Below are 10,600 nucleotides of genomic sequence, written 5' to 3'. Positions count from 1 at the left end.
CCCCCCCCAAAAAAGCATTTTGAAGAGAACTCCTCAGCACCTGGAGAATCAGATCAGTGCACACTCCTTGGCAGGAGCTGGAAGCCTCTCAGGGTCAGCCCCACCAGCTCCCACCCCCTCTCCCCCGGGCCCCTGCTGTGTGTCCCATGCCAGACACACACACAACTTCTTGGTCCTTGAGAGCCTCCCACTCTCTCTTTTCTGGCCTAAAGTTCTCTTCTCCCACTTCTTGCTCTGGTGTTCATCTGTCAGGCCACGGGTGAGACCTCACCTCCTGCAGGTGGCCAGCCTGGATTGCAGCCCGCCGCCCCCACTGACCCCCACCGCCTGGCAGAGCCAGCTGCCGGCCGGGCCCCCGCACCTGCACACACGGTCAGCCTCCCTCTTAGGCCCAAGAACAGTGAGCTTCTGGAGCCTTATGCTCCAGCTTCTGGAACCAGCACGGAGTGCCATGAGTGAATTTTCTGGGGCCTCTGTAACAGATGACCAGAAAGGGTTACTTACAACAGCAGAACTGTATTCTCAATATTCTGAGGCTGGAAGTCCAAAATCCAGGTGTGGGCAGGGCTGCGCTCCCTCGGGAGGTTCTCGGGAGGGTGCTTCCTGCCTCTTTGGGCTCCCGCTGTCTCCAGGTGCTCCTGGGCTGTGGCCTCCTAGAGGGACACTGGTCATTGGACTTAGGGCCCACCCAAATAATCCAGGATGACCCACTCATCTCAAGATCCTTAGTTCAATGTATCTGCAAAGACCTTTTTTCCAAATAAGGTCGCATTCCCAGGCACTGGGGTAAGGATGTGGACACCGTCCAGCCCACTCTAGGTGCACTAGACACCCACGAGCCCCTCCCTCTGCCAAACAACTGAACTCTGGGGCCTGGAGCCCCGGGGACTCCCAAGACCTTCTCCACCAACGAGGGAGCCAACTGATGTCTGTTGGGGCAGGTGCGTTGGGCAGGCAGAAGGCCCCGGCCCCCGAGGGTGGGTGCCCCAGCTCTGTGGAGCTCCCCAGCTCCCCACCCACACAGCTGCAATCTTTCCCAGCACCCCTGATTCAGATCAGCAGAATTCCCACAGATTAAGGTCAAGAGAACATGTATTCAAACGTGCACAAGCCGGTGGGCAGTGACCCACCATGAGGGAGAGAACACGGGAAAACCGACATCAGACGTGGGCCCCCGAGAACCTCAGCCCCAGGCCTCGGTGGACGCAGGACAGCCCAGGGGAAGCACCGCGAGGAAAGGAGGGATCACGAGGTGGTAGAGCAGCACCAAGGAGCTCGGGAGATCCACCTCCTCCCGCCCCGGCTGTAGTGGTGGTCCGGGCCTGCCTGGCAGGCAGCGCTCACAGGGATCGGAGGCCTCCTCCCGGAGGAGCCGAGCGGTGTGGGTGGTTAGTGACGTGGGTGCGGGAGGGCACGTGTTCAATAGACTGGACTGACGCTCCAGCTCTGGGAAGCTTCAGCCCCTGGGAAGGATCTGCAGTTGGATGTTCATTATTTATTCGTTCATTCAATATTTACTGAGAACTCCACCAACACTCAGGACCTGGGAATGGAAAGTAAGCAAAACCTCTGCCCCAAAAACCAAAACCTCACAATGTAGCAGAGACAGACTCATGTTAGCTTAGCTGTGCCGTGGAGCCATGAGAAAGTGTGAGTCCTGGGGAGGGTCCCATCCAGGCAGGGATGGTATTCTGGGCCTCACCGATGGCTAGGGTTCTTCGGGGCAAGGAAGGACCCACGGGCAGGGGCAGCTCCAGGCAGGTGACAAGGTGGACTTGGTGGCGTGCAGAGCCCAGACTGCAGAGGGAAGCCTAGAGGTCCAGGTTCCATCCTCTAGGAGAGGAAGCAGGGTGAGGGGATGTCCATGGAGGAGGCGGCCAGCCCTGCTCCCTCCCAGCCCTGCCAGGGCTCCTGGGACGTGGGGGACACGCAGCTGCTGCTAGCTGGCTGTCCATGCCCCTCAGGACAGACGGCTCCAGGCCCCTGAGTCCCAGCACCCGTTGCCCCATTGGCCACAGGTGCACTCAGCACATGACGAGCTAGGATGAGCTGCTTCCACCTCACCTCTTGCTCCAAAGCCCTAGTGGAATCTTGGTGATTTCTTGTGGCTCTTGGAACTCAGGGCAGTTAGTCCCCAAGGTGTTGGCAAGGGCCCGGGATGCAAGGGTGAATTCCGCCTCCCTGCACGTACCGAGATGCATGCAACCATAGATTACTTGGCCGGTGGCTAAGGCAGAGAGACAAGTATGCAGAAGAAAGGCTCACCTGAGCTGGGAAGCCCAGGGGGGCCTCCTGGAGGAGGGAGCTCCAGAGCTGAGTCCCAGACGAGATCTAAGGGAACCGAGGAGGGGAGGCGTCAGTCAGGAGTGGGGCCAGCAAAGAGACCTGGCCCGGACACCTTGTCTCTGTCTGTCTGTCTCTGTCTCGTTTCCCCAGAGGTGCCCCCCGCCCCCCGATCCTGTCCTCTGGCCTCCCATCCAGCTCATCCCCAGGGCTGCCCCTGGCTGCCTCGTGGGGCTGTCCTCTGTCCAATGTTAACATTCAAGAAAGGTAAAATCACGGCTCGTGCCGATGTGAAATGAACACGTGAGTCAGTATCCGATGAGGAAAAGGGTCCATGTTCCCACCTGTTCCAGGGCACACACTTGGCGTGGGCATTTCTTGAAGAGGACAGTGTAATCGTCCACCTGTTTCACTTAAATCCCCTGCCCCCGAGTCCCACGCCAACGACTACAGAATCCGCGGACTTCCAAAACCGTGTCCCGGCCCAACAGATTGGCAGGTGTGGACGGCCGGGGATGGGGTGGGGGCGGGGGAAGACGCACCCCCTGCTGCTGGGGGGTAAAACCCGCTGCCTTTCTAATTATTCCTTGTATTGTGGCAAGATACACATAACCTAGAACTTGCCATCCTGTTTTTCAGGGCACAGCTCAGGGGTGTCGGACACACTCACCCCTCCCTCCGTCCCCAGGACGCTCCACCTTCCCAGACTGAGCCTTGTCCCCACTGAACACAGACCCCTCCCCTCCCGCTCCCTGCGTCTGTCCACCCGGGGGTCCGACTCCTCTGGGGCCTCCTGGGAGTGGATCCTTCAGGACTGGTCCCTCTGCGCCGGGCTGACCTCCCCCATCCTCCTGCTCTGGGCTGCGACGGCTGATGCTGCCGTGAACGGGGGCAGGCGGGCGTGTAAGCTGAGTTCCTTCCTTCCCGTGGGGCACGGAGACTTTGCCGGGCCACCTCCCATGAGCCATCCAGCCTGCGCACGCCCAGCAGAGGCGCCCCGGGGCTTGACGCGGAGGGACGTTCTCAGTGTGGCCGGGATGCCCCCTGAGGACGTCCCCCACACTCTCATTTGCCGTGGGGACCAGGGGCAGGCTCGGCGTCCCGCTGGCCGGCCTGACGTGGGGAGCCCTGGGGCTGCGGGAGAACCAGCGTCAGGGGCCCAGCGAGCACGTCCCGGCCCAACAGAGTGGGGGTGTCGTCAGCACCCACGGAAGGCGGGGAGCGCCCCGGCGGTGTCCTGGGGATGGGCGGAGGGGGAAGGGGAAAGGGAAAACTTGATCTGAAGGCATTGGCCCGGGTTTCTTCTGCTGTGCACCCATGGACAGATCGGAACCCACATGCCCGCGCCAGGCTCGCGGGGCCTCCACTCTAGGCCGTTCCTCAGGGCTCCAGTCTGGAGGCCAGTTTTCCCCAGAAGGCCACGGGGGCCGCACACCCCTCCGGGACCCCTGTGACACTGCCAGGCGTCTTGACGCTTTGGCTGGCCGCTCCGTTTCCCAGGGCCAGCCTGGTCTTCCGTCCGCTCACTGTAACGCCCCCTTCTCAGGTGTAAAGACAGAGGACAGCATGGGATTACCAAGCCCTGGGCGTTCTGTGCAACCGATGAACCCCTGAACTCCTACCTCTGAAGCTGATGATATACTCTATGTTAATTAATTGAATTTGAATAAAATTTTTAAAAAATAGACCCACCCAAAGTGCCACCACCTGCAGCCGGGCAAGGACAGGGCTCTCCGAACGCGCGGGGAGAGGACGCAGCCCAGGGCTTGGGTCTTGCTCCGCGACCAGGCTGTGTCTGGGCACAGCAGCGGGCCCCGAAGACTCCGCACATGCCCTGAGAGGCCCTGACGGGGAGGCAACCCTGGCACAGGCCCCCTCCCACCTGTCTGCCTGTGGCAGGTGCACCGAGAGCTCATCTATTTAGATGGCAGGGTCGTGACCCCCCAGCAAAACACCTGGAGCCCCCCGCCACCCGGACGCTGGACTGGGGAGGGATTTCCAGGACTGGGGCAGGCAGAGGGGAGCACATCTGGTTTGAGCCCCTAGTTTCCAGGGACGCCCATTTGTGGGGTGGGGAGGGCTCATGGATCCTGCACTGGTGTGAACTCACGAAACCCAGTGATTAGGCTCAGGGGCTCCCGTGGGTCAGGCCCCCCCGGGGTACATAGGAAGAGTCCCTCTGCCAGCTAGAGCGCCCCTGGGCCAGTGCCCGGTCGGGAGCAGCCTCGGCTGGTGGGACCCACAGGACCCTTACCAAACAGTGCCTGTGCAACGCCCAGCTCCACGAGGCCCATGGCTCAGGACCCAGGGCCACAGACGTTTAGGGGACCAAAGACGTGTTCTCCTCGCCTTTCAGAAGAGAAAAAACGAACTTTTGTGGTTGAATATTGCATCCATCTTTGGACCAACACAGTCATGGCGGACACTCTTCAACACGTCTTTATGGAGGAAGGAGGCCCCAAAGGACACGTCCACAAGCGCCGCCGTGCTGGGGTGCCCGAACTGGGGACAGGTGTCCGTGCGGAGCTGGGACAGAAAGGAGGGGAAGAGAAGAGAGGAGAGAGGGCAGGCGCCAGGGAGCCAGAAGGAAGGAGGGAGGGGGGCAAGGAATGACCACGGCCTCCCCCGCGCTGGACACGACGGGCAGACAGGGGAGGGGCAGACAGGGAGCGTGCTGTGAGCCCGCGGCCTCAGGGGCTGGCTGGTGGCTCTGCTGCCCCTGCGTCCAGGGGCCCGCCTGGGGCTGGGCAGCCCCGGCCAGCTGGGGGAGCTGAGGGGCCAGGGAAAGACGTATGTGCGGAAGGGCCATGGGGCTGGGGGGTTCACAGGGAGTCAGTGAAGCTCAAGGGGGCAAGCTCCTGCCAGAGGCCCCTCCCCCCGAACACCTTGCCCGCCCCGGCACTTGGAGGCACCTTGGCAGTCTGGTCCAGTCCATGCATCGAGCACCATCTGGGGGCCTCCGGGCGGGCCTACCCTGCTTGCAGTCCAGGGGTGATGGGATGGGGCAGCCGGCCCTGGGCGGGTGCGGGGCTCTGCTTAATCACCGGGGGTTTGCTCCCTGCCGGGGAGGGGTGGGTCAAGAGATCCCGGAGCTCCCCCCCACCCCATCCCTGCCCTGCCGCCTGGACTACGCTGCGGTGGTCTGTCCACTAGAGGGCAGTGCTGCCCGGCGTTTGGCAGAGGCCAGGCTGGCTGGGCTAGGGGGAGAAGGGAGACAGCACTAGGAGAACCCAGGGGTGGGCACAGGGGATTTGGCCCTAGTCTTGGGAAGGGGTCACCAGATACAACACAGGACGCCCGGTTAGATTTGAATTTCAGATAGACAACAAATCACATTTTTTAGTATAAATATGTCCCAACTATCACATGGGACATACTTATGCTAAAAAAGTATTCCTTCTTTATCTGAAATTCAAGGCTTAGGGTGTCCTGCATTTCTACGTGCTAGATCTGGCGACTCCCTGGGGACAGCGCGGACAGCTGCAGGGAAGTGGCAGGAGACAGGGTGGGGCCCCAGCTCTAGTTCCAAGCTCGTTAGCTCCGTGGCCGGTGTCTGATGGGTCACAGGTGACGCAGGTGGATGTCGGCCATGGTGCTGGCAGGCATCCAGGCAGAGGCAGGGTGGGGTGCGGTGGGTGGCTCGGGCTGAGCTGGGGAGCCTTGCTTCTGACCTCTCACACAGAGGCAGCCAGGCCCAGTCTCCTAGACTCGGGACGCGTTTGTCCAGGCCTCTGGGTGGGAAAGTGTGTGGTGACCGTCAAAGGCCAGAGAACCAGGTCAGCTTGCTCTGGAAAGGATAGCTCCAGTTGCACTTAACTGTTGCTGACACCATCTGGACTTGGGCAGTGCACAACCTGCCTAACTGTGCCCAGCGGTCCTGAGCAGTGTCTCTGCTTCTTTCCTCACCCAGATTCCCATCTCCGTCTGCCAGGCTTCTGTCCCCACCAAGGCCTCTGTGCTCCTGAAGGAGTTTCCTTGGTCATGAATTCACCTGGATTTTACCTGGGTTCGTGAATGCAGTTAGGGCCCCGACTCACTTGCCACCCCTCGGGGGCTGCTTCTGCCCCCGCGCCATTGGCCCCAAACCCCAGCCTCCTGTTTGAGCAGGTGTGCTTCTGCCTGCGCACAGAGGGGCAGAGACAGAGCTCGGACACCCCCACCCCCACCCCGGGGCGGGGTCCCCCTGGAGAAAGCGGGGGGGAGGGATAGACGGAAGTACCTGAGGCCTGTGTGCAGGTTAGCTGGGCCCGATCTCACGACGGCTGCGTTCTTGGGCCATCTGGAGGGCCACCGCTGCCCGGCCTCTCTTCGTACCCACCCATCGCTCCTGCCAGTGGCCCTGACCTCCAGACTTCCTTGTCCCTGTCCACGGGCAGCGTGCCCACTCCGCAGGCGTCCGGCGGCCCCCGCCCGGTGTTCTGCGTGCTGAGGCTCCACGCGGCATGCATGCTCTTCTTCGGGACTTGTGAGGAACGGTTCCTTCATTCCTCCACCTTCTCTTCCATTCATTTGTTCACCAGAGACTTGTGGGAGCCTGTCCTGGGCCTGACGCCCCAAGGCCCTGGGGATGGAGCGGGGAGCTGTGCAGACAGGCTGAGGCTCTGAGGGCCTGGCTCAGAGGTTGGGGGCACCTGGGAAGCCCGGGTCCCCCCCAGGAGCGTGGCTCTGGGACTCAGAGACAGCAGCAAAGGGACCCACGCGAGGCGGGACTCTTAGTCCCGTGGTGAAAGCCTCGTCTCCTGAGTCCCTCATTGCTCCCATTTGACCAGGTGGGACAGGGGCCCACAGAGGGAGAGAGTCACCCACCAGTGACGGTGGGCGGAACTCAGGCCCAGGTGCCTGCAGAGCTGGGCTCCCTCCCGCCCACTCCCTGCCTCATCTTGAGGGACAACCCTGAGGAAGGTGAAAATTTGCTCTCTACATTGGTGAGTCTGAGCCTCCAGACTGGGTTTGCCGAGGTGCCCCCCCCGACCAACCACGTCACGGGCATAGCTCACGGGATGGACGTCGGCCCGGCCGCAGTCAGGAGGATGGGAGCTGACCCTGTGAGCCCTCCAGGGCTGCAGGAATTCAGCATAGTCATGGGAAGGGTGAAGGAGGCCTGGCAGGGAGGCGACAGCATCCTCCTCCCTCCAGCCTCCTCCCAACCTGCCTCCCTGCCCCACCCCCAGTGCCAGAGGCAGGATACTGGCCTTCATAATGGGGGGGCCCCCCAGCCCCTGGCCCCTTCTCTAGTGCTTGTTCCCCGCAGTGAGAGGCAGGACAGAAGGGGCCAGGGCGCCTCCAGGGCCCCTTGACCCAGAGGCAGCCCCTGAGCCGGCAGCCAAAGCCAGGAGTGGATGGGGCAAGGCCCAGGGCAGCCCGCTTGGCCCCCAGTCCCATCTAGTCAGTGCCTTGGCCTGGGGAGTGCTGGGCAGCTGATCCAGTGCAGACGCCAGCTGGGCCAGGGGTGAGGTGATTGGAGGGCAGCCTGTCCGAGGAGGTGCTGCGGGCCTGGCATCTCACACGCGGCCTGTTACCCTCACAGGCCCCCAGGGGCCCATCCCTGGCCGCTCGGCACGGAGAAGAAAGCTGAGGCCCTGGCAGGAAGGGCTGCTTGCCGGTCACCCAGGGCTCCTGCTTCATCTTGCCGGCCCGAGTCCCTGGGGGTGTCCTACCCGGGGCCCTGTGCTCCTGCTTGTCCAGTGGGGGCTGGGCGAGGCCACCTCCGAGGGCCCATCTGGGACCTGGGGTTCCAGTTGCTGTTAGAGCCTCAAGTGAGCCTGCTGATCCAAGCATGGAAGTCAGGCTCGTGTCATGCGTGGGAGGGCTGAGTGGGGGGCTGCCACGTGGGGGGCAGCTCTTGTATATAGCTGAAAGGGCCTCAGCCCCAGGACCAGGACCTCCAGCTCCTGTCCTCTTGGGGCCTCGTCTCCCCTCTTCTGCCTGGTGGTCCTACCTCTCCGTCGTTCTGTCCACTCCCGTCCGTCTCCCAGCCCAAAAGTCCTCTAGGGAGAAGGATCACTCAAGCTGCTGCTTGGGCCCCGCCAGGCCCACCCCCTAGCCTGGGACCCGGGAGCTCCAGACACCACCTTCCGACGACACTTCTCTTTGTCCCCTGAGCCCGGGTGCCATCTGTCCCGGCTCCAGCTCCGCGCGCCCTGGCCAGCTCCCTCCCTGCCTCCCTGGGGAGGTTGTGGCCACAGCAGAGACCTGGGAATCTGGCCCAGAAGCCTCACCTCATCTATTTTTAAGCACAAGCCCATGAAAGATTCACAGGCTGCTTTATTTACAGGTGGGGGGTGGCCTTGGCCACCGAGAGGTCTGAAAACCTGCGGGCCTAGGGGAACTCTGCCTGAGCGCCCCAGGGCAGCCCAGCCCGGTTCTCACCTGTGTGCCCTCGCCCCCCCCCCACACACCCGCAAGGCTCTCCGGGGTTCCTCCCTTCCTCCCATCTAGCCTGATGCCTGCCTTCCAAGGATCTTCTTCACCTCCTGGAGATGGCCGTCCCTCCCGCCAGAGGGAGCAGGGCTCATAGGGAGCTCCGCCCCCCACCATGCCCACAATCAGCTGCTCCCCAGCCCGCATCCCTGATCTTGCAGGATTGCTGGGACACCCCTTCCTGAGCTGTCATCCTGATCCCGGTCATACTTCCTCCCAGGCAGGAACCTACCTCCACACATAGGAGACAAAGTCAGGAGTGGCCCTTGCTGGGCCAGCCTGGGCCATGGGCTCAGCTCCTCCCAGCCACTAGTGAGCCTAGTGTCCCCATTTTATAGACTAGAAAACCGACACTCTGGTGCTTTGGGTAACATGGACTATGAAGCCATATCTCGGGACTTCAGAGGCTGGGTGCCCCACCCCTGCCCCAGATGCCACATGGCGGGGAGAGGTCACACAGTGCTCACTTTATCTCAGCTTCAGGCATGGAGAGCCCTGGCCCTTCCCTCCAGACATGCCACCCAACCCGAGAGAAACCTGGGGACCACAGGGCCTCACCCGGACCCCGGCAGAAGGAGGCCCTGCGTGGGTAGGCAGGTGGGCTGGTCAGCCTCTGGCAGGTCTGCCTGTGGGAGCCAGCGTGCCCCCCGGACGCCAGTTTCCCGTCGCCCAGCACCCGGCACCTGGCACCCGGTGATGGCCCCAATCCTTGGCTGTGAGCTCCTGTGGGCCTCAGGAGGTGTGACAGCTCAGCCCCAATCGTGTCTCCCGGTGTCATGTGCTGTCTGGATGAGCCCCAGAAATGCCCAGGAGGGCTCTCGGCCGTTATCTGGCAGGGACTGGGACCGACTCAGTCATGAACTCCCCCAGGTCATCGTGGGGCCCCCAGGCCCCCTGACAGGGTCAATCAGGACACTGGTACTTCCCTGCTCTGGCCATGCTCTGGGGTTGAACCTGAGTGGAGCCATGTCGGTCCCTGCTGAGTTGAGAATCACTGATTTAAGAGAAAATCTCTTTTCTCCACCAACCCAGAAGATTCTTCGGGGCTTCACTTTCTAGAAACAAAAAAGGTTTTGTTAGCTTTCCAAGTAGGACTTTACGGTATTGAGTATTTCTTTCAGACCCACACCGGAGGAGTGTGACGCCCCACGCCACAGGCGTCCCCCCAGCGCCCAACCCCTCTTCCCTGCCCCATCAGGGGAAAAGTGCTTTCTTTTCTTTCAGTGTTTGCCCAGGAGGAAACTGGGGAAGGTGAGATTGCGTAACGGGCTCTCTGTCTGTATGAGGACACGCGGTGTGCCCAGACTGCCGCCCCCAGGAACTGGAGGACAGGGCAGACCCCCAGCAGCTGGCAGCCTCGGGGCAGCAGGTGTGGCACACGGTGACCAGGGTTAGGCTCCTCCCCTGTCACTCCAGCAGGGTGACTCTTGCCTCTAGGAGGCCATTTTCCATCTGTAAAATGGGGTGCACTTGCTGGGGAGTAAGTACCTACTGAGCCCGGCATGGATCTCAGCGCTGGTCATGCACCCGCGAGCAAGACAGATGGGCCCCAATGAAGTGGCCATCTGACCAGGTCAGGGAAGCTCCGCAAGCACACAAACCTGCAAACATGTCACAAAGTCGTAGGAAGTGCTGGGAAGAGGGTCAGGGTGAGGCGGGACAAGGTGGGTGAGCGAGAGGTGGAAGGGTCCCGTGGAAAGGGTGCTGCTCAGGGACCAGAAGGAAGTCCCCTCGGGTAAGGCGGCCCTTTCTGCCCTGCAGGGCTTGTCAGTCCTGGTTCCATTCATCCCGTCCGGACCCCCCGAGGACCTGCGGCGGCAGGCATGGCCAGTGACCCAGCCTCCTCCCAGCTGCAGCTGCACCCCTGGATGCAGGCCACCCACTCCCACCCACTCCC

This window comes from Phoca vitulina, unplaced genomic scaffold, assembly GCF_004348235.1.
Source record: "Phoca vitulina isolate PV1807 unplaced genomic scaffold, GSC_HSeal_1.0 scaffold21, whole genome shotgun sequence".
Taxonomy (NCBI): domain Eukaryota; kingdom Metazoa; phylum Chordata; class Mammalia; order Carnivora; family Phocidae; genus Phoca; species Phoca vitulina.
Note: the sequence above shows the minus strand (reverse complement) of the source record.